Source organism: Arvicanthis niloticus, chromosome 1, assembly GCF_011762505.2.
Source record: "Arvicanthis niloticus isolate mArvNil1 chromosome 1, mArvNil1.pat.X, whole genome shotgun sequence".
Classification (NCBI taxonomy): domain Eukaryota; kingdom Metazoa; phylum Chordata; class Mammalia; order Rodentia; family Muridae; genus Arvicanthis; species Arvicanthis niloticus.
Window position 1 is genome coordinate 45,196,475 of NC_047658.1, and position 24,549 is coordinate 45,221,023.

The 24,549-nt window shown below is 45.7% G+C and overlaps 1 long non-coding RNA gene across 1 annotated transcript; it reads right to left on the reverse strand.

Annotated features, from left to right (window-relative positions):
• Nucleotides 1–2,295: 2,295 nt before the first annotated feature.
• Nucleotides 2,296–9,593, reverse strand: LOC143443312 (uncharacterized). The gene is made up of 3 exons (XR_013112189.1): nucleotides 5,122–9,593; nucleotides 2,965–3,157; nucleotides 2,296–2,824 (listed from the first exon to the last, which is right to left on the reverse strand). It is a non-coding gene; the product is annotated as an uncharacterized LOC143443312 (long non-coding RNA).
• Between the last annotated feature and the right edge of the window lie 14,956 nt (nucleotides 9,594–24,549).

A 24,549-nucleotide genomic window follows, 5' to 3' on the forward strand; every position in this document is an offset into this window, starting at 1 on the left:
ACTCCCTTGGCGGCCACAGTCTCCTCTCCTAATCCTGGGAATATTTTCAGGGCACACACTTGCAAACATGTTTTTTGATTTTTTTTTCCTAAAGCAAACACATTTTAAATAAATATATATATATATATATATATCCTGGGTTTATTGAAGCATTGTGATCATAAAACTCAAGTCACTTCTGTGATATCCATGTGCTGTGCCTGGTGACTCAAGGGTCCCCCTAGAGGTAGAGGCCACATCTGCCTGTTAACTTATCCCAAATCATAAGACATTTAGCTTCTGAGGAGACATCCTACATCAACCCCAGTCATTAACTTTTTTTTAAATTGGATATTTTATTTACATTTCAGATGTTATCCCCTTTCACCATTTCCCCCACACACCCAGAAACCCCCTATCCCATCACCCTCCTCCTGCTTCTATGAGGATGTGCCCCCACCCACCCACCCACTCCCACCTCCCCAACCACGAATTCCCCCACACTGGGGCATCCAGCCTTCACGGGACCAAGAATCTCCTCTCCCACCTATGCCCGACAAGGCCATTCTCCCCTACATATACAGCTGGAGCCATGGGTCCCTCCCTATGTGCTCCCAGGCTGGTGGTTTAGACTCTGGGAGCTCTTGTTGGTTGGTATTGTTGCTCTCCCCATGGGACCCCGCAAACCCTTTCAGCTCCTTCAGCCTTCTAACTTCTCCATTGGGAATCCCATAATCAGTTCAATGGTTAGCTGTGAGCATCCATCTTTGTATATGTCAGGGTCTGGCAGACATTTTTCTTTGCAAACTAACAACAGGCATGGGAACAGAGTGTAGTGGCAGCCTCAAGGTTTCTCAGGGTCACCAACATCACATCCCTGAGACAGGCCATTTCCATAAAGAGAGGGAGTCACACCGCCTCCTGGGAGCAAGCTAATGAGCAAGTTAAGTGCCACCACCCAGGAGAGTCATCTTCTCCGCTGTGAAGATGTTCTATGTCCCTCTGTCTGTACTCCAATTCTAGCCTCTCCTGACAGAAACACTAGAAGAAACTTGGATCAATAAACGTTTCCATTAGGACCTCAATCATATCTTACATTAAAACTGGTAAAGCCAACGGTGATTTTTGTTGTTGCTGCTGTTTTACTAAATTACAGATTAAAAAGAGAGATGCACAAACCAAGAGCAAACGCCGTAAACTGAACACCAATTAGGTGTTTCTCCCAATGCATAAAAAGCTAACTCAGCGAGAAAACTCATAGCTGGTGCTTTTTTTTTTCCCCACATGAAGCAAAATGGCTTTGTTTCCCTTAAAAAATAGATTTTACCCCTTACCCTTCGGTGCCACCTAATGAAAAAGTCAGGACCCATCCAAACACTACCTTGACACGGGGCAGCTGCCCTAAGGTGGCCACAGTAATCACCCCCCAAGCCCCATTCCATTTGAGGACCACAGCTCCCAGTAAACAAGAACTAGGGGAATGTGAAATATAAATGGAGACTGGGGCACAGGTACCGAGTCTCTAGCTGTAAAATTCCATTGGAAAAACACACACACACACACACACACAAACTCTGGTTGCAACTTGCGGTGGGGACTAGAGTTTGAAAACCACCTAGTCAGACCAACAGAAATGCAGGTTTAAGGAACATCTCAAAGCAATATTTAATATCTGCCACAAGCTGGGAAGTCAGCCATGGCTACCTGACCTAAGCTAATTCCAGCCATAGAAACAACCCCCTATACTCATTTTGACAAATGCTAAGCTTAAGCATTTTTCTTGGCCAGAGGCTAAGAGAAGGCAGATGGACAGACAGACAGATACACACACAGTTTGTGTAAACAGAGTCATCTGCACAAGTTCTGAGAGTTCAGCACACAGGAGTTTAACATTATCTGAGCTTGCGTTGGGTGTCAGTCATGTCCTCATTCCTTGAAGCACTACATATCCCTGACTTTAACTGAATTGGTAGTCTCCAGATACACAATAACATGATAAAGTCAAAAGATCAAACTTTTTAAGTTTCCATGCTACAAATGTTTGAACCCCTTTCAGAATGTTCATGTTGGACCCCAGATTCTCAATTTGATAGTGTAGAAGGCAGAACCTTAGAGAGATAACCCGTGAGGATGGTGCCTCATTGAAGGGATTAGTAACCCTATCAAAGCAGCCATGAAAGAGACAACCTCACTCTCTCCCATGAACACGGGAAGAAGGCAGCCACAGTCTATAAACAGGGAACCAGATACCAGGTATGCTAGCACCTTGACCTTGTATTTTCCAGCCTCCAGCATTAAAAAAAAGAAGAAAAAATATTGTTTAAACAACTCTTTTATTCTTCAGACATCAGAATAAAACAAACTGGTTGCAAAAAGGGTGGGGGTGGGGGAATCCTATAGAAACATATCTAAAAATGCAGACCTGGGTTTAGGGTGCGGTGACAAAGGTGGGAAGGCTTTGAGGTATTTGCAAGATGGACACAGGATTGCCATGAAGAGGCTGGTTAAAGGGGATTCTGAGGAGGACTCAGCCATTAGGTAAAGAGAGTTATGGAGAAGACTTTGATCTTCCTTGAAAACAGGCCCATGCTCCTGTACAGAATGCTGGTTGAATAGATGGGAAGCCCATTCTAATGCTCTCTCAGGAGGAAATGAGCAAAACCCTGTTGAACAAAGGATACGAAGCCGCCATTATGACATCAGTGTGACAGCATGGTGCAGGCCTGACTAGTTACACTTGCATTCATAGCATCCTGTGGAAGGAAGGACTTGAATGCCAACAGTTGGTTGTTTACCGGAAGACATCTTCAGAGTGTTGAAGGACAGCATGGTTCTCCCAGACTGCCTGCAGATGCAAGAAGATGGAGAAATAAATTAAAGAGGGAATGATTGCCCAAGAAGAAGCCAGAACGTAAGGATTTGGGTGCTCCAGCCACCACCCAGGCCCAGATCCAGGGCTCCAAGTTAATGCACCCCAACGTCTACCTCATCTATGGACTACTGGAGCACGTGAAGTCGCCAGTCCTACAGATCCAAAGCTGCAGAATCTCCAGGTGTGTCCAGTGTGGGCAACAACAAGATATCCAAGAGGAGTTCTGGTGAAGATCCAGTGTTGATAGAGTAGCAGAAGCCAGAGGCCTCGAGCCAGACTCACTGCAATGAACATTTGCAAGGAAAGCTGTTGGACAAAAGGGTGTACTGTGTGAGACCCTGTGACACACTGCAGCTTCCACAGTGAGATTTTTTTTTAAATTTTTTTGTGTTTTTTCTCCTTTTTTAATGCTTTTATTTTTTTGTTGTTGTTGTTTGTTCTATTTTCTTTTGTGGGGGAGGTTGCAAGAGCCGAAGGCAGATATGGAGGGATGGGGAGATAAGTGGTATTGGGGTACATGATGTGAAATTTACAAAGAATCAATTTTAAAAAAAAAAAAAAAAGGACTTGGGTGCTCTGAGCCTTTCCCTATTACAAGAAGGGAAATAGGGAGAGGTGTTTGGAAGTTATCAAAGACTTTGTTTACTCCTACGCTGATTTTCAGAGAACAGGCCTTATCCAGTACCCACACAGCCACTAGGGTGGGGAGGGGATTTCTGGGCCAGTGCTTCAAGATTTACTCTTCACTTACTGACCAGCCAGTGACAACTGTTAGGTAATACCACTTGCAAGCTATGTGCAACCATGAAAAGTTACATTCCAAAGCTACATGGAGCAGTTGAGAGGGAAGGGGTGAACCTCGGCAGAAAGGAAGGTTACTTACTAAAGCTGGAACCATAGCACTTGTTGCTCTGGCCTGCCTTACAGTGAGAGGCTCCAGAGTCTTTTTTAACCACACTTTTAAAGACTATAAAGCGCATCATGCAGACTTCTCCTGGCAGACCTGAGGGAACCAGCTATGGAAGTATCAGTGGGAAGTTTGATAGACAGCTGAGCACAATAGGATAGGACAGAGAACAGAAGAGGACTCTGGGAGAAGATGGGTGCTACTCTGAGCGCTGGCATTGCTTCACCCCAGACTTTGCACAATGCTGGCAGTTAATAGAGGCCATCTCTGGGCTCCAAACAGTCATGCATCACTACTGCTCAAATTGCAACGCAAACACTCACACCTCCATCAGCACTTCAGACCAACCCGTGTCTGGGTTTTCTGTAGTCGCTGCTCTCTTACCTCCAGCTTTGTGCTGTTTGAGTAATCTTAGATTTGGACCACGCTATAAGATCTTGACTGGTGTCACCTGTTCTTCCAAAACAGTGTACTATTCCAAAAAGAGAATTCTTTTTGAAGCCACTGCCATTTTGATTGAATGGTATCAAGCATACCGGCTCACTTGAGAAGTGCTAGCCATGTCATGACTTGCTGTCCTGTTCTACAAGGTGCAGGAATAAGCAAGCCCTTATGGCCTGCTGTGAACAGGGATTTCAGTTGGGCCCAGAACCTCACCACACTGAGGCTCTGAAGAGGAGAGAGAAGAGAAAGAAAAGTGGCCCACGTTTCCTACCCAGGCCCACCACCATCCCAGTGCCTGTGTTCCTAGTCCTCACGTGAGCCTGGCTTCCCTGATCATCATCACCTCTGTCCCTCAGCTGTCCCAAACCTTCCTCATGACTGCTACAGCCAGCATACAGCCTCTATGCACAAGGAAACACCATCTCTGGAGAATGCCCCCGGGGACCCAGTCCCCATCTCTGTTCAGGCTCCTTGCTTTCCCTTCCTCCCTTCCACAGTTCATCTCAATCATCTGCCTTTTTTCTCTCTAGACAAAAGCCAAAGGCTCCCTCAGCTTAAGAAAATATTTTTCCATGGACTCTATTAAAAGTGTTAGCATAGCTGGGAGGTGGTGGCACATGCCTTTAGCCCCAGAACTTGGGAGGCAGAGGCAAGGGGATCTCTGTGAGTTTGAAACCAGCCTGGTCTACAGAGTGAGTTCAAAGACAGTCAGGGCTACATAGAAAAACCCTGTCTCCAAAAAACACCAACAACAAAAGTGTTCACAGACCTGAGACACCTCCTTAGCAGGGACATAGCTCCAAACAGATATCAAACAAACCTTTGAAAGGTAAACTCTTTCCCTTCCCGATCTTCCCCTCTTGAATGAAAGAGACCCTCCCTCTTCCCATGCTGTCCTTAAAGAGGGTCACCCTCTCACCTGAAGGCCGTCTGAAAACTGGACCATCATTCCGCTACTTCCTCCAGTCCTTGAGATGAACGTGTAACTGAGAAAATGTCTATCGGGATGTGACAGCTATGGCCAGTGTCTTCACCAATTGGCTGATTCTCTTCAAATTTTCTCATAGTCACCAAGACAGTATCACACAGAGGACTCAGTTCTAAAGCTCTAGGTGCTGACTGAGGGTCACTGGGTTTTGATACCGGCTATAGAGTATCAGCAACAGGTTCATTAGAGTCTTTGGGCATAGGTTTCTAGTCAAACAGTGGCAGGGCACACTTTTAATCCCAGCACTCAGGAGGCAGAAGGAGAGACATGGAGATCTGTGTGAAGCCAGCTTGGTCTAAGTTCCAGACCAGCCAAGGCTACCTATCTCCAAACAAACAAACAAAAAAAAATCAAAACACCAGATGCAACGTAGAATGATTGATTGATTGTCTACTGTCCAGCTTGGGGTCAGGGGAAAGGCCTCTCAGAGTAAAGATGCTCCTTGACTCAGGCCATTTTAACACTTGCATCACAGCTTATGTGACACTTGTCTGAGACTATTGAGAACTTGTTCACTCTGGATACTGATCCCACAAGGTCCCCTCATGGCAGGGGACCTCATGCCGCCCTAGGATACCTCCCTAGAATGTCTCATTGAATACTCATTGAAGATCCACTGGTTGAAAGCCTGTATTTCTGAGCAACCAGATAGATGCACACATGCCTCTCTCATTACTATAACTCACGGAGGCTTGGATGAAGATTCTCACAGTGACCTTCTCCAGCAAGGCTCTTCAAACAGATGGTTTTCATGGAACACAATCATGTCAGCTACTCTGCACTGACATCATCTCCAGATTTTCATCTTTGCAAAAGCCCGGGATCGTGTCATCGTTTTTGAAGGCAGCCTGGCTATGTCCCAACCTCAGAATCCTCTTATTTGCCTTGGGCTGCAAGTCACAGCTCCTAGATCTTTTCTTCTCAACATAACCTTCACCCACTACCACTCCCAAACAGACATGTTCCATTGTGTTATACAGAGACAACCAAATGCACTGCCCACACAGCACAAAAAAGAATTGCTTAACTCTTTCTCACTAGGAAACTTTGGGCTTTGTGTATCTGGGCTCCATAATAAGTGCAGCAGGTCCATGACACTGTGGTCCCCACTGCAGCTTCGTGTGTTTACCTGGGACGGTAGATAGAACCATCCCCATTTTACAATCGTGGACACCAATGCCCATATTATCTTCAGAAAGCCTTAAAAAAAAAAGTCACTTTCGCTGGCCGGTGATGGTGGTACATACTTTTGATACCATCACTTGAGAGGCAGACGGTGGTAGAACTCTGAGCTTGAAGCCAGCCTGGTCTACAGAGCAAGTTCCAGGACAGCCAGGGCTACATAGAGAGATCCTGACAAAAAAATAAATAATAGAATAGTAAAATAAATAGATGTCATTTTCCACCAAGAACCTACTCTGTCCCCACAAGCATCTTTTAACCCCAACTTGGTTATTCAACACTCTGCCTCCTGTCAGCTCCTCAGAGTTCTCCAGGGCTTCAGTCAAAACCCTCCACCCTACTATCCCCTTCACTGCAATTTTTAACACACGTTTTGGCTGTCTCCTCTACAAGGATCATAGGTTTCAATCATGCAAGTACCATGTCTGCTTCAAGCACCAGTCCCAGCCCAGAAAGGATGCTGCAGTGAATCCATGTGGCCTCTGACTCCTAACCCTGTAGTTCCTTCCATTCTAATAACCATACTTGGGAAACAAGTTTCTCTCAGTGCTCCTGGTGGATAATCCAGACATGAGATTCTACCGATACCTTCATTTTTAACTTTAAATATAAGATTTTAGAGGCAGCACAAGGCTGCAGCAATAGGAGATGTGTTCGTGCCTCTAAAGACTGTTTCATGGAAATGGGCAAGGCCTACTGAAATCATGACAATGTCAAGTAGCATCTGTGAGGTATTGAGTTTTCTGAGCCACACGCCAATGGAAATTTGAAAGTAAGAGTGCTCCCTTCCCCTGGTCTGCTACCCACTATTGCATCCAGGGCCTAAAGCCTACACCTTTGCCGAACTGGATTGCCTCTGAATGGGGGAAAAAAGCGGGCCATTTGAAGAGACTCTAACTGGGGTCTGTGTGGAATGACTGTGACCAATTTCGTGGCTGGAGCTTTTCTCATGCCGGCCCAGTCCCAGATGGTCTGCTTCCACTGGCTGAAGGGCTTTATTTGTGGCCCATACTGGCCCTTTCGAGCTTCTTCTCTCTGATTGCCTCCTCACATCCCTTTTACTCAGGACCCTTTCGAGTACTCTATGTAGTTCTAGACTGTGATAAGTAGGCCTCAAAAAGCCCAAGGCCTAGTGTTTGCAGTGGTGGCCCTCAAGGCTGGTCAATGCGCTCCTTCCTAGAGCCCTCTAGGCCCTTGCTGTTCTACCTTCTTCCATCTTCTTCTTCCTTTTGACTTTCATCTTTTATAGATATGCAGTCTTGTAATTCTTTTTGTTTCTCTAGGAAACAAAACTATGCCAGGAAACAAACAAACAAACAGAAACCCTTTTCCTCCCCTTATGCTCTGGACATCCTTGAAGCATGTCTGTAGAGCTGGATATGCCCCGCTAGGACCTATTTTTTCCTTTTCCCATCTTCTCTCTTCATTCTCCTGCCAGCCTTCATTTCACACACTTCTAATTCCTGTTTTGTTCTGTTTTGTTTTTCCCCAGAGCTTAACTCTTTTTCTCTCTACCACACCACCAAAGAGCTTGCCCCAGCGCCTGCCGTCTACCCGTTACTTTCATTTTATATCTCCCTGGCCTGGACCCTCCCTCTAACCTGAATCCTGCAGACAGAGGAAAAATGCTGCCATCCAGCTCTGAACGTCCTCGGGTTTCTCCAGGCCCTGCTTTTATCAGATGCTCTTTTCACTGCAGTACCATATCTATAAGGATTGCCAGAGCCACCAATGGCCTTCTCTCAGTTACATGAAGAGAGCCCCTGCCACTTCCCCTCCCTGTATCTCACAGTCAGAGTGAAGAAGGTGTGTTTTTCATGACCTCAATTCCCCAAGGCAAATCAAGGTACAGCAAAAGAAACGTAGCCTTCCTCTTGGTAGGGACATCGATTCCCTGGTGTCTCTGCTACCTTCCTGGCTTTCCTACGCTTCCTCTGAGATTTGCTCCTCCTTTTCCCAATCTCCAGAAGCATCCATTCCCCCCACCACCACACCACCCCCGTATGACCTGGTTAGCTCAAGTCATTCCCCAATTCTGGTATTCAAGGCTCCTGTGAGCTCTATCCCTAAATAGTAAAGGAGTAGAAAGCACTTTAACATGCTTAAAACTTAAAATTGTGCTCCCTATCCCCCATTTTTGCTTCCCTGTAAATAGATTTCCCAACTCCACCATCTGTCACTCATCCTTCCTGGGGCTCTTCCATTTTATCCTCCTCCAGGCAGCTCCCCTATCCTATGGGCTGCATCAGCAACCTTCACTTCTGCCCTCTTATGGCCATCATGTCCTCTCTTTAACAAGGAAATCGAAATGTGATCCATACAGTCTCCTATGCTTGAAACTCTTCAACAGCACCACATCCCTAGATCTTCTAAAACAAAAATGAAAATAAATTTAGTCTGGAAGTTTCCAAGGCACCCTAGCTTCTTCTCTGGGCCCAAGGCTGGTACCATTATCATGCACATTCAGTCCAGGTTGTGCTCCAATCAAATGCCCCTTCAACTTGCCTGACCATCACAAAGAGATCTCTCCAAGGATAAAGAGTCCATCTCTGTTTCCATAAATCTTTTTGCATTCCTAGCACCTAGATAAGGCCAAGCACATAGGTGTTCAATTGTGAATGAATGAATGAATGAATGACAAAATATGCCCTTTCCAGGAGTATTAAAAATGACCAAGACAAGCACTGGAACAAAGATAGCCCTTGATAGTCTCTAGTTCCCAAGCACTAGGCTTTGCTAAAGACATAACAAGAGAGGGGATCGCCAATTTTCCCAACAGCAATGGAAATTCAAAAGAGAATTGAGTAAGGGGAGGGAAAGGGAACATATTTCTTAGCTGTAAACATTCAGACGAAAGTCTTACATGGCATGGTAAATGACATGTGCAGTATCTGAGACATCAACATTGCCTTCTGTCTGCCAAGGCCCTGGGACAAGGAGTGGAGGAATAGATGCCTGTATAGCCTGGACCTGGAAGATGCTTTGAGGTGTCTGTAGCCTGAGGTCAAAGCTGCCCAGGCAGGTGGGCCAAGTTCGATCACAGAAAGTCTTTTGGTCTGCAGCTTTCCTTAGCTGGCTCTGCCAATGTATTGAGGTTTCTTCTCAACTGAAAGAATCCAGTAAAATTGTGAACCCATCACAGAGAGGTCATAAAGTTTGGGTTAGAAAAAACTAATGGCTACAAACTTTTGAAGGGTTACAAGACAAGACACTAAAGGCTTGAGCCCATTGGGAAGATGTTACCTGGATCCTATCCTGGGGGGGGTCTATGTCTCCCCCTAGTACCTTAGTACCAGGATGCCAACCCCTGAGAATGTTAAAGGTGGAACATTCTGATGGCAGTTGAAAGTAACAGTTGACACTAAGGCCCAGAGCAGGACAAGATGCACAGCTGAGAAGAAGCTAATAAATGCCCTACAGAGTACCTTCAGAGATGGAAACATCCCAACAGGGCCCACAGCCAGGAAAGACATACAAGGCTGGAAACAAAGTTTGCTGAGGAGGAAAGAGGCTTAGGAGCCTATGAGGAGATGGAAGAGAAGGACACAGAGTACCAAAGGGCTGAGAACCCAAAAGGACCAGAAGGCCAGAATGCAAATGATGACTAGTCACCCCGTGACTGTAAATCTACTTGGGGGCCAAGCCCAAAGTGGAGCATCTCTGCCTTCCCCAGCTGAGCCAACAAGTTCTTTCAGAGTTGGCCTCTGTCTCGAGACATGAGTCTTAAAAAGCTGTTCTTTGGGAATCAGGACAACATCCAGTCCAGATATACCCACTCTCGTAGGTACAAATTAGAAACCAATTTCAAGTACTAACACCATTCTTTCATTCATTCAACAAATACTTGTTGAGCACCTTTTATGGGCTGTAAGAAATATAGCAGGCAAAATGAGTAGTAGTTCTTGCCTGATGGAGGCTTAACGGTAACAATACTGGATTGGCATTTTAAAGGAAAAACAAGAGGATTCTAAGCAGAAGGAGGCTCATTAGCCATGCCTAAGAGCAGAGAGACATGGCATATTCAAATTGCCAACAGCAAGGCAAGGTGTGCACAGACATGAGCCAAATCCCCTTCATGGTCCTGGAGGTCTTATCAAATGTTAAATTTGGAGCTCATACTTGAATTTTCCTATCTCGCTGCTGAAGGCAAAGCCATAAGTAATCAATGGCAAGGCTGTAGCTGGCCAAATATAGAAGCTTTGAACACAGTCCATATACATCTTAGGGCGGTGAGCACATGTGTGGTAATACTGAGCCTTGAAGGAGTCTGGAGTCATGAGCTAGACTCCATCTACTTAATAAGGAAATCTGTGCCCTTGACTTCAGCATCAGTTATAGAGAAGGAAACATTGGGCATTCTAAGCATGGAAACCTACAAAGGTTAAATTGTGGTCCAGCCAGTGACAGACAAACCTAAGTTCAGATTGTGTATGTGTAATGAAGTGTGCAGCACTCTACCAACACAAATGGGTGTAGTAGAGGTGAATTGTTATCTATTTACAGTTGACAAACGAAGACTTCAAAAAAGACAAGGTATAGACCTGTCCAAAAGCAACAAAAGGGGAATGAATCCGAATGAGGGCTGGGACTGTCTTTGGCTTTAACTCCTGCTTCTCTCTATATAAAATGGACCCGACAATGTTTGCACCAGCACTCATTAGGCAGGTGAAATAAATAGTAATAAGCTTTACTCAACGTGTCTCCAAAACATGTTCCGGTAAGGATTCTGTCCAAAGTCTAAAAGCCAATCGAATTTAAATCCAATATGCACTATGGATTTCCAACCTTTTAAGTGAGTTGCTTAAAGCAAAGTGTCTCCAAGTCATAAAACGAGAAGGCAAGCCCAACTAGGGAGAGAGGAGCCTGTGATGTGAGCTTATCCAGGTGCCAGAGACACAACGTTAAGTGACCCATATAAGTTACAGAACTTGAAAAGATGAAGGTGGCATCTACCTGGGTGACAAGTGTCACATATATTAGATGTGTATCAGGATTAGTGCCCTGTCTGTCCTAGACTTCAGAAGGGACACAGCCAATGCTATTCAAGCCTTGTGGAAATGGATGAATAGGGGAGGTGGGAGAGCTGTTTTGGAAAGCAGACTTCCCATGTTGTGAAATGGCACAGTACTTCTCAGCCCCCACTCTTTCCCTTGGGTTCCTCCCACTGATGTTACTTGTTATAGATATATCTCAGCAAGTAGTTCAGGTCCTGCTACCTGTGCCTGCTCCCCCAAGAAAGCTCAAACTTCAGCTATGAAGAGCTCTCCGGGGATTCCCCTTGCCCTGTCCAACCCCTTATTAGGCTCACTGTCCTTGTCGTCTGGGATTCTGGCAGCTCCACCTGATCTACTCCTGGACCCAATCACCATGCCTTTTCTCTTCTTCCGCACAAACCTTCAGCTCCTTTCTTCCAGCCTACTCGTACCAGACACTATGAGGTCTCAAGGAAACGAAACCTACCAAGCTTCATGCACCCATCTCAGCCAACCAAAGTTCCCAGGGAAAGGCCTCTCCCAGCCTAAGTGTTCCTCTACAAACATTCATGGTGCCTTCACAGAGAATGGAAACCAGTGTTAAGAGAACACTACATCTTAGTGTTGCTCCATGCAAAGAGAAAGGCCTTCCATTCCTTGGTCTGACTCTTTCCCAAACATAAATTGGCCATGCTCTGGGGGGGGGGGGGGTTACCCCTCACAGTAATAAGGGTGCAAATGGTATTCTCAAGGAAATTCTGTCTGTCAGCCTTCTCTCCAGAAATAGTTTGAACCAACCCAGGAATCCTTGTGCCAGTCTCCACAGCCTGCTTTGAGAGGCTTTTGCAATAGGAGGCTTTTGCTACAGGAGATTTTGTTGCCCCCCTCCCCCCGCCAGCAAAGTTTTATGGGGCAGGGAGAGGCAGGCTAGGCATCGGACAGGGTTCACCACACCCCCCTCTTCAAGATGGCCTTCTGTGCATCTCATTTCTCTCTTCCTGTTATTTATAATCCTGGGGACTGAAGGCAGGACTAAGCATGGGGTGTTCACGGCAGCTCTGCTGGGAAGATGTGAGGAAGGACAGGCTAGACACATCCTGCTCCAGGTGGGGAGGGTACCTCTGTCCCCAGACAAGGGCCAGTGGTCTCTAATGCAGGCAGAAGTGGGCAATAGACTTTGCCCAACTTTCAGGTCCCACACCCCTTGGTGCACCTAGGAAACTCCCCAACCATGATAATCCATCCAGTGAAGAATATCACTCGCCACCATGATGGGCCAGGGTTCTTCCCTTTTCTACATTCTCACCTAGGCTTTGAGCTACTCCCCCCAACCAAAGCCTCCCAAGAAACCTTCCTAGTCATCACTGTGTTCCAGTCCTTCCTCTCTTTTTTTTCTACCCATTTTAAAAGAGATCTTTCCCTTTTCCCTCTTTCTCTCTTCTCCATACCTACTCCCTCCTCCACTGCCGCCTTCCATGGATTAATGGGAGCTAAGAGAATGGCACCAGCCCTGCTTTAGTATTGGGAAACCTTTCTTGGCATCAACACCCTACTCTCGCTGTCCCCAGATACATTTGGTACATGCCAAGAGGCCGTGGACAATAGAGCTGTCATAGGCACTTCCGATCTAGAGCCCAGCACTCCTTAAGGAAGACCTTAAGGCTGGGATTGCTGTGCTGGTGCCTGGCACACACCCCTTTAAAACCCAGATACGTGACTACCACCCAGGATACTGAAAGGAGGGCACTAAGTCTGACTGTCTGACTTGAGTCATTTCTCATGTTCTACAATACTGCTGCAAATGCAGTTCTTGGTGCCATTTTAGCCTGCAGGAAGCAAGAGAGTATGCACCAATCATAACTGAGTTTGACCTGACATCCCTAAATGTCTCAGCAAATGGAGTGGTAATCACGTGGTTCCTCTGTTTCTGGTCCTCAGTATTTTCATCTCATGGTTGACCACTGCTCCTTTTTGTTTTAAAGGACTGACAGAAGCAAGATGGCATGCTTCTCGGGCTTTTGTTCTTAGACTTCACAAAGACTCACCCATCTCCTGCAGAATGGACCCCTAACAGGGTTTCTCTTTATGCCAAGGTCACAGCTCCATAAGCTTCACCTTTCCTCCCAGACTTCCTCACCCCCTCCTCCATCTTAGCCCAGCCCTGGCTCTCTGCTCTCTGTTTACACCCATCCTGGCTCTCTAACCACCTGACTTTGTGATGGTCTTCAAGTCCAGGATGTCTGAGGAGGCAGGGAATTGAAGAATCTAGTTGCAGCTACACAGAGGGTAGGACTAGGCCAGGGGAGGTGAAGACAAAGTCACCACAGAGAAGGTACTCTGATTGCATGAAACCCCACCCTCCTCCCACATGCTTCCCCCGAATCCTTCCCAACCCCTCCATTCATGGCCTGTTCTTTCCAAGGCAAAATATCATGAGTGCAGGGCCCTCTACGTTTTTTACTATGAACTTGACTTTGATGGCAGGTATTATTACTTTTGGAGACTGAACCTTTGTGGACTAGTAACAGGAGGATGTCTTTTTAAACATGTTACCTCAGCATACACTTAGTACAATGCTCTTAGTAGTGTACACGAGAGCACATCTCTTGCCTGTTCAGAGGCACGGTTCCACAGACTGCTTCCCAGCCTACGCTATGGAAGCCAAGCCCCAGAGCCAGCAGCGGAAACAAACGCTGCTAGTGTGAACAGCCAACCTATGGAGCCTGCAGGGGAGCAGGAGGGACCTCCATGCTGACCTTCAAGTGCAGGTTTCAGAGTACTACCCGATCCCAGCTTCCATCAGTCAGCCGACAGCCACAGTACTTTTTTCTTTCTTTCTTTAAACTTTTTGTTGGTTCTTGGTGAATTTCACATCATGCACCCCAACCCCACCCAACTTCCCCCTCCCCTCATATTCGCTCTCCACCCTTGCGACCTTCCCCCCAACAGAGAAAAAGAAAATCTCTTTGTGGATGCTGCAGTGTGGCACAGTGTGCCCCGCAGTACACACTTTCATCCCTACCTCTTTGCTTGCAACTGTTCGTTGCAATGAATTGGTCTGGCATGAAGACTCTGGTACTTCTAGGAAGGAACTCAATGCTGTTTAACCCAGGGGTAGTGTGCCTGATGCTCTCTAGGGGTCACACTCAGAGCCCATGGTGACACAAGATCATACTTCTCTTTTTTTGCCTGAACTAGCAAGGCCATGGGGACTCAAGAAGTTTTAAGAAGGGAATTCTCCATCCTCGGTCTTTTGCTGCATAATATGTAGGCCTTAGCGTGCAACTACTCCCTATGGGGCTTAAAGCTCTGTTTTGGACAGTGTTTGAGGCCGGCCAGTTGCAAATATGCTGGGAGGGGCGGGCTGCAGGCAAGGGAAGAAAAATTGCAGAAACTCTGTTTCCTTTTTCCTCCAATGTAAGATAGGGTATCTGGACTCCTTGATAATCTCTGGATCCAAACACTACTAGGATGTGTATCTTAGATGTGTAACAAGATTCTTTAAGATAGAAGTTTTAAGGAATGCATAGCTAGCCATGAAAACAGGGGTCTGGAAGCATATTCCCACAAAATGGGGCAGCCATTGCCCTCTTTAAAAAAAAAAAAAAAAAAAAAAAAAAGTACATATTATTTGGATATTAACTATGGTCCCTGCTCAGCATTCAGGAGTGTGAGCTGGGGACTCCTGAGAAATAAAAATATAAGCTCAGCCTAGTGGCCTTTCTTACAGAGCTCGGACAGTACAAATAGAAATGTCTCCTCTGCCTCTCAGATTCTGCTTCTCCAGTGTATTTTGGGACTTGGGGACCTAAGCCTCTACTAAGCTTTTTGCCTTCTTTATTCTTCACTGGTGCAAAAACCACTGATTCCTGTCCTTCCCCACAATGTATCACTAGTGTTGATTATTAGCGGTCCTTCCCAGGGAAGTAAAGCACTGCCACACACACCCCCAAAAAGCCATAGGTAATCCTTTCTCCACACTCTTCCTCAATCTAATCTCATAACCAGAGACCTAGGACACAGAAGCCTCTGGTACCAGCTTGACATCTCACTTCTACCCGTCCCACAGCCTCTCCCTTCCTCTACAAGCCAGCATCTCTTTGCAACAAAGTTGCCACGTGGAGTGAGTGACCTTGGAACTTCCCCTGGTAATCAGGGAAGGGTGTGAAAAGCTGGTCTGAAGAGGATTACGGTACCAGTTTCCTGCTAGTGAATCTTTTCCAAATGATCCAGAAGAGCCCCCCAAAAAGAACCCTCTGGGTCCATGCCACTGGACCTACAACAAATCTTGGCCTTCATCTTCCTCGGTTCCTAAAAGAACCAGGTCCCTCTCTCTGGTCAACAGCATAAACTTAGGGAGCGTGAGTGACCATGTAAAGGAAAAGCCCCTGATATTCCCACTCACTGGATTCTCTAATGAGTCCATCCATCGTTCTAAAATGAAGACAAAATAGGACAACAACTACTTTGTCTTCGTGGCTGATAGTGGCCAGGCTGTGCCTTGGCTGATTTTTCTTGGATACAAGTGGATCTCATTTCAGCAGTCATATGAGAGCTACTGGAAGCTAAGGTTTGAGCAGCCACCAGGAAGAAGTTCTTGTCAATGGGCTACAAATGCCATGGGACCCAAGATGGAATGGGTAACCCCCAGTATGGCATGCATTCAGAGGATTCTGGTTTCTGAATTTCCACGTCACGGAAGGGGAGCCTAGTGCTCTGAAGAGGACTAACATAATTCTATAACAGGAAAACAAAGTTCCAGGAGTGGGGAGGAGACCAGACCATGAGGAAACCCAACACCAATGAGTCCTAGATAGTCCACCTTGCCAGCTGGCATCCTAGCCAAAACTCTCAGGAAAGAGTCAGGTTAGAGACAGATGTTAGCTACCAGGCTCTGATTGCGTTCCTTAAGGTTATAAACAGGTGGCAAACGGTAACCATTATAAAAACCCTATCCATGTACTGGGCCTCCCAACTCCCAGCCCTGTACTGGGAAAAAGATGGGAGAGGCCTAAGAATGTCAGCCACTGTTCACATGCAATGGTTCTCACCTCACTGCTGTGAGCCCCGGGTGGACCTCAACCACCAGACTCCAGGCCTTCAAGTCAACATGATGGATATTGTTGACAAGCCAGGCACAGAGAAGGCAAAACAAGCAGCGAAATGAAACAGATATTGGGATTTAAATACAAGTGTTCTGCAGGGGGTCCTCCTTGTCAGAGGCAGCATAAAGAGGATGCCAATGAAGAAGATAACAGAAAAGACAGGACCCAAACTCAGCTGCCACTTTAATGTTGGTACTGCCACAGACACAGCCACCCAGAGCATTCTAACCCCAGAGACAAAAGTAGCTGATCCCAGCTGAGAATCCCCATCTGTTCTGAAAACTGAGCATGGCCAGGAGGCTGAATGTAGGCCAGCCTAGCATCTCCACTAGTAATCAATGGTTATCAATGGTTCAGCTTAGTCTTTTTACCAAAAGAAATGAGTGCGAGCCTCCCCTTAACCAGATAAACTATTGATTATTGATTCTGTCTGCTGTAAGGTTTGTTGGGCTTTTTTTTTTTTTTTTTTTTTTAATTACCTAAAGATATCTCCCGGTTTGATGGTGGAAAATGTGTTGGGTTTTTTTTTTTTTTTTTTTTTTAATTGGGTGAATGAATTAGGGTTGTTCACAGGCGCATATTACTGGAACAGAGGAAATTTACCAGGGGCTATAACACTGAAGAAAATGTCTCTTCCTCCTCTAGCGACCACTAAGTACTGAGAAATTCTCCGAGAACAACTTAACCTTTCTTAGGAAGCAGTATTCTCAATATGCCTTTAAAGGTTTTGAAACTCTCCTGTCTGGTCAACTTGAGATTTTTAAGAACATTTTACTAATTTGTAATATAGGTTTACAATGTAATTTAAAGAAAAAAAAAAGAGCCTAGAAGCTCCTAACACTTGTTAGCACAGGTCTTAAATAATTATTAAACAGAAAATCAGCCAGATTAGCTCTTGCACAAGAGAGTTTTGTCCCCCGGCAGAGACAGGACCACCACAGACCAGGGACCAGAAGATGGAAAGAGACAAAGCTCCTCTATCCCGGACTTTCTGGCTGCCAGGTCTTTTCCTGAGACTCCTGTAACCTGCACACCAGCTACTGCTTCTCCAAGGCTCTGCAACTTTTCCTGGCTCCTTCCACATCTAGTCTCGGGAGGTCCTACGGGGACTGTTGGTCCCAGCAGAGCAGTTCAGCCGGACCACGCTGCATTTCTCAAAGGAAGTTCTTCAATGAGTGATTCCGAGCCCTCTAAGGTATATTATTACTTCTACCCCTCAGTCAAATGTCTGCCCAGGGCTTTCATCAGTCTTGAAGAAGGTGGAAATATATGATGAAATGTGATCTATGTGGAAGAAACCAAGAAAGGCACTCGGAGGCAAGGGTTTCACCCATGACTTGATGACTTGACTGCGCTGCAAGCGTTACACGTATTGTTCACTTGAGTACCCTGCCCATTGACGCCTGGCTCTTGGGAGTCAAGGGGCAGCACGAGGTAGTACAGCAAGTGGCACAGGCAGAGTTGTGAGTGGAGGAGACCCCACTGGCATGACAAGAAGAGGTCTCAAACCATGGAAAGGCTGACGAGACTTTGCTTAAGGAAAGCATATAATTATTTTATATGGAGTAAGGGATATCTCGGTGGGCTTCACGGGCATGGTGGGATGGGATAGGGTGCAGGAAGTGATACAAGAAAGGGTGTCACCAGATACCTTGTGAAGATAGAATCGCAAACTTAAGAGGAAGACCAAGAACTTTCTCAAAAGGAAGAGAATGTCTGGGAGAAAGTGTGAGGGCCAGTGCCCTCTTGGTGTTCCTCTGTCCAACAAACCACAGAGTCACACGTTATGAGCAGGAGTGAGGGTGGCTATGGTGGTGCACACCTGTAATCCCAGCATTCTGGAGGTGGAAGCAGAAGGATCAGAAGTTCAAGGTCATTCTCGGCCACATAGTGAGTTCAAAGCCAGCTTGGGCTACATGAGACTCTTGTCTCAAAACAATAAGAAGGCAAGATGAGAAGAATAAGAAGGTTCAGTTTGAGCCTCTATCCTACAACTCAACAAATGCATGGCTCTACTCTGTGCCTCAGTTTCCTTTTTGTCATGCAAAAGTAACTTCTATTTCTTATAGTATAAGGGTGGTCATATATGCCTTGTTTGGGCCTACATTGGGTACATGTAGGGGCTCAAGAAGTGGGACCTATTCATAGTCCCAAGTTTCCCTCATTCAGACAGACAGGCAGCCTTTGCTGTTAGCACCCATCATGAACCTCACTCTTCTCTCAGATTTGATCACAACTGCCTCAGGTTTCAAGCTCGTTTGCAGCTTTCCTAGCTTCCCAAAGAGCTGGACTGAACATTAATCTGCCCTTGGCCAGTGGAATGGGGCCAAACACACCAGACACGCACAATAAGTTCACACACACACACACACACACACACACCCCTACCTACCTCTAGGTAAAGTATTTCTAAGACTACCAGAGTTCTGTTTCCCTATGATCATGACTGCTCAAAGTGAAAGGTTCCCTTTCACTTGTTTTTTTTTTTTTTTTTTTTTTTTTATATTTTTGTGGTTTTTCCTCACCCATAAAATGGGAGACAGTCCTCATGTTCTCTGAGAAGCCATTTTTGAAAAGAAACTCTAATGGATCTACCAAAGTACCTGCTTTAGTGTCACTGCTGGATGGCCAGAAGTTGCCTAAAACTTGGTAGGAAGGCAGCTCCCACAAGTGACTAAGTAACCCTACAGTTTAAGAAAAAGCAAAGGCATATGGCATCCCCTTTGCAAGGCAGGGTGTGAGGGCTGAGGAGCAAGCAGAGCAGACTGAGAAGAGGAAGTGGCTCTTTTTCTCTGTCTATTCCCTGCTTTCTTGGTGAGCCAAATCACACAGCGCTGGAAGTGACTGAGGAGGTGCTTGCTTCTCACCCACCACCCGGACTGCTGGCCTGCAGACTATTGGAGCATGCTCTTCAAACCCAGAGAGCCAAGCGCCAGTACAGAAAATCAGGCTAGTGAATCTCAAAAAAAAAAAAAAAAAAAAAAAAAGAAAAGAAAAGAAAAAAAGAAAAAGAAAGAAAACTAAGCCTGCAAATTCTTCCTCCATTGAAGGTACCCACAACCCCCTTCTCCAAGAAAACTTAGGTGGACAGGGTGAATGACTTTGCCTGCCCCCTCCTGCCCTACACCTTGGGCAGGTAACAATGCATCCGGCAAGTCTGTGTGACCTCTGCTAGACTGTGAGCTCCTTGAGGGCAGGGACAGTGTCTTGCTCTTTCCCTGTAAGGAGCATGTACATTTTCAAGCAGCTGATTCCCAGATGGCCAGTAAAGATAGGTGCTTTAATTGGGTGACTTTTTGGAAAATGGTAGGTGCTGTGTCAGGCTCACAGAACTGAAAATCAAGTCCTGAAAGATCAGAGTGGTGGCAGTGATGAGTCTATCTGGGGTTGGCTGAGTTTGACACATGAATGGAAGTGGGTTAAGCCGGCCACGTGGAGGCACCTGAAGATATAGGGCTAGTCCTTACGAAAACAAAGCACGCATGGGTAGGTGGGGTTTTAGAGTCAGTGTGCCAGGATATGTCAGATTGATGTAAAGGAAGAAAGGCTGCCCCTACAGGTACGGGTATCTCTGAGAGGTCCAGGGAAGAACCAAAAGCATCAGGGAAGACAAGGGAGAAGGGAGAGTGGGGATGAGGCTGGAAACTGTGTAGGTCTCTTGAACAGAGTAGTTTCGAGAGAGATGCACCAAGCAAGGTCAGGGCAAGAGCTCATGAAAGTGACCGAACAAAGAGTGACTGTTGACCAGAGGGGACTGAAGGGAAACAGTGGAGCAGCTACTTCTCAGAAAACACAAAAGGAAGGGTGTGACCTGTGGCAATCCCTCTTCCTAGTCAACGGTAACCAAGGGGATCAAGAGCTGGTTTTGAAGGCTTCTTTAAATTCCTCACCTATTTGCTTGTCACCTATCACACTCCTTCAAAGACTGCTTATCTAATAGAGGACAAAGGTGACAGATTCCATTAGGGACAGTCTCCCCAAAAGGGCAAATTGGAACCTCCATGCCCTCCCCAACCCCTATGTGCCAGGTTGCAGTAGGGAGGGCACCTGTGGCTGAAGTGGCAGAGTCACCATCAACATACTGTCAGCATCAAACATTCACACACTGAAAGATAACCTCTCGGCCACTCAAGGTCCCTGTTCCTCTCCATCCATACTGCTCAGAAGCAGCAGAAAAAGAAGATGGTGCGCAAAGTGCCTGTCTTATGTGAACCAGGGTCTGCATTCAGGAAATAGTGTACATGCAACTCCCAAGGAAAGAAAGACCCACACAGACATTCTGCATTCACTTGATCTTCAGAAATATCTAGAGCTGAGTTTTGATACATTGGACTTGCCAATTGCTAGTCTTGAGTGAGGACCGATTTCTTTGCCTACTAGGCAGAATATGTTTCTCAGGTTTTTGTGGCCCTTGGAGTCATGTTAATCTTTGGCACAATGGTGGAGCACACAGAGAGTGTGCAGAGCTGGCTCTTACTGGTGTGACAGCAGTGAAAGGGTGGGGACCACACAGAAAACAGTAAGGCATGGAGAAAGTAGACCTCAAATAACCAAGAGCACAGAGTCCTACCAAAACAAAACACAGCTTGTGAAGCTTCGTTCGTCTGTCTGTCCATCCATCTGTTCATTCAACAAACTTTTCAGGGGCGGGGGTCTAAAATTTGCTAAGTGTATCCAGAGCATGGGAAGCATTTGTGATGAACCCTTCACGTCATTTCCTGTGTGAAGTATTTGATCCAACAGCATTATTCAGCAGCAGCAGTTTCCCACAGGATATCGGACCTCAAGCTAAGTGTAAACCTGGGTACCTAAAAACTATGTCCCTTCTTCAAGTCAGAGACTCCATAGAGAATGTCTGCAGACTGAATCTATAGCTTTGCTCAGAGAGATGATCTCATTTCTGCTTAGCCATTCTGGCATTTCTCAAAAGAATCAAATACGTACATGTTGCAGGGCGTTGTCTTAAACCGTCTTTCTAGCATCTGGCGGCTTGAGAAGCTCTGCTGTTGGGACTCCTCACGGGAGCATCACCCTGCTCTCCCTGCAGGACGGGCATACAGCATGCCAGAAGGGAGGAGGAGGGCATGATTTGGGGGCAGACAAAGGAGGAAAAGGAGGAAATTTGAAGCTTTTTCCTACTGGCAAGAACTTCCTTTTTGAAAACAAGCTACTACGGTGCTTAAGAAGTTTGATGTGTTGGTCGTTTGTTATCCGGTCTCATGTGCTCCGTTTCCCTAATTTCTTGGCAAACTCTGAGTGTGTGTTTTTCACTCAAGGTCCTTCCTGCTCTACAAAATAAATAAATAAATAAATAAATAAATAAATAAATAAATAAAGTAAAAAAGTAAATAAATAAAAGGTAGCCTATGGAAACCCTAGTCAAACCTGCAGCTAAAACTTTATTTCTAAAGACCCCTCAAATGTCTTTCTGGTGCCCTTGACATATGGAAACCTTGTGTTCTACTCAGTGGTGCTGTCTCCTCTCATTTTATAAGCTGTGGTTGTTCTTCCTTTCCATTGGCTGATAGACTAACCCTCTGTAGGTGTCTGGCCAGAAAGCTGGCTAGGGTAACACGTAATTGTCACTAAAGAAGTTTCTGGTGTGTAACACTTAGCAAGTACCAACAAGGACATGTTTTTAGCGTCCTGAAGAGAGACTTATTTTTCAAATCTTGGTTGTTGGCACCACTTGCCCTTCCTACATGAATCTGCTCATACAGTCTTGGAAACAAATCTTTTAAATGTCTTCTCTACTTAAAGCGGGGACCTTGGACAAGTGGTGCCGTTACCACCCAAGGAACGTGCTAGAAATGGAGCATCCCAGGGTCCTGCCAAGGACAACTCTAATCAGAATGTGCATTGCAACAGACATGTTCCAACTTGGGGGAAATCATGATGTGGGTGCAGCTTTTAAAAGCTAAGGACACCAAGCCACAGAGGGGTAACTTGCCTGAGAATATGCACTCAGTTAATTGTGGTGTGACTTCTGGAAAGGCATAGACAGATGTCTATCCACTCAAGACAGAGCACCCAAAGGCAGACCAAAGAAACTATCCCAGTCGAGTCTGGCTTAAGCCAGCGATTTAATGGGTTAATTCATGAGACTATAGTTAAGGGGTTACAGGAGTATGGTTGATTAAAGGGCAAATGGGTGCATAGCATAAAGGCCCACCCAGTATGGGTGACAGCATGAATACTAAATCTCTGGAGCTTCCTGTATGACCCCTCTCCCTAGCAATTGTCACTGCTACTTAGGTCTACTGATGATCAGGGAACATAGGAGATTTGACACAGTGAGTCCACCATTTGATAAAGCAGAGTGTTACCTCCCAGAGTGTGTTTTCAACTGGGTTCTCGGGAGAAGCAAAGCTGACCGTTTAATGATGTTTTATCTTCAAAGCCACAAACTTCCCCACCAAATGTTAGCATGGCACATTTGCTCTCTGGTTAGCATGCACATAGAAGCTCGTGTGTCCTGCTCCTTTCAGAAATGTTCTGTGAGCTAAAAGCTATGTCAAGAGAGGCTATGGGACTCAGGTATTTGGCACGAGACAATCTAGCTCTTCAGGATAGATGGCAAGTATTGTTACTCATAACTCTGGACCTCCAAGATATATTTACCTATGTATATTTACCTCCAAGATATATTTACCTAAATAAAAGCTCAACATCTTATAAATTATAAACCTGCCCTGAACAACAGGCTTGAGAAGTCTAGGTATATATTTGGAGGTCCTCCTGGAGGAACACAAAACCAAATCGTTGACTGTGTGTACTTGCATGAAGTTGGCATGTATTCTTTGAATTCCTCTGAAAGTTGGTACATGTTTATTGAAATATTTCTCAAGATGTCATCACTATCTCCAAAGTATTCAAAGAAATGTGCTGTCTCCTTTAACCTCAATTTAAAGCCTTCATGAGAAGAAGGAGCTCGAGGTGGGGTGGGAGGGGGGAGGGGGCGTGCATCTCTGTCGTTTATCACGAGAAACTGTGCTTGCCTGGGGAGAAGACCCTAACCTAAGTAGTTAAGAGGCATTTTAGCTTTGATTACTCTTAAAAGAGGTCCAGTCTGCATATTGCTTCTATGTGACCTTGAGAGAGGAAAAGTGATCTGGGGAAATGTTTAAGTCCTGCCCCCTGCTTCTCGGTCCCTACTGCTTGGAGACAATAGAAATGTCTGGTACACAAGGAGTGTGGGGCAGTTTTTTAACTGGAAAACTCACTTCATGACTTTCTCTGAGTAGATCCTCTGGAGTACTCAAAGTGCTGCCTCACATCTGTCCACTTATCACTGGGATCCAAACGAGTCATTTGGGGTTGAGGGAGAGATTCTGACAAAGAGTAGGCCAGCTCCAGATTGGTGTCCTGAAGGGCTACTGCTACTGTGGGGATACGGGGGACTCTACGAAATCTCCTTCACTAGAGAAGATGGTTTTCATCTCTGTGGTAATTAACCGAGAGCACATCTGCCCGAGAGTTTCCTCTACCTTGATGACAAGCTCTAAACTACTCCACTGCTAGCCAATGACTCGATAAATGTCGTTGAAGTAGATATAGTTCTGGGTAGATATAGTTCTCTGGACTTTTATGAATACTGGTTTGTAATTCTACATAAAGTGAAAGGGATGTTTATGTGGATATACTAGCCACTTCTGACTAAGTTTAAGTCTTGCTTTACTGAGGCCAAATGAGGTTATGAGAAGAATCTCACAATGGTCCTACTGAATTGTTAAAAAAGTAACAGGTGGCACTTATGTGACCCATCCCATGAGGGTGGTACAGAAGGGAAGGACATCCAGAGGAACCACAATATTGCTATTCCTGGGTAGCTTAACTCCAACCACTACCATCAGAAACTGGAAAACTGGAGAGATAAGACTACATAAGGACTTTGGGAAATGCCACAAAGTAAAACATTTTTTCTCCTTTTCTTTCCTCTCCTCACCACTCCCACCCCCATAAAAAGACAATAAAACCCCTCTCAATACCACAAGAAGATCTGGGAAATCGTAGGCAAGTTAGAAAGTGGCTCCTTCCCTGTGAGGGCATGAAGTTCCCAGCTTTCCTGACACCACCATGGAAGAGAACAGCATGAGAGC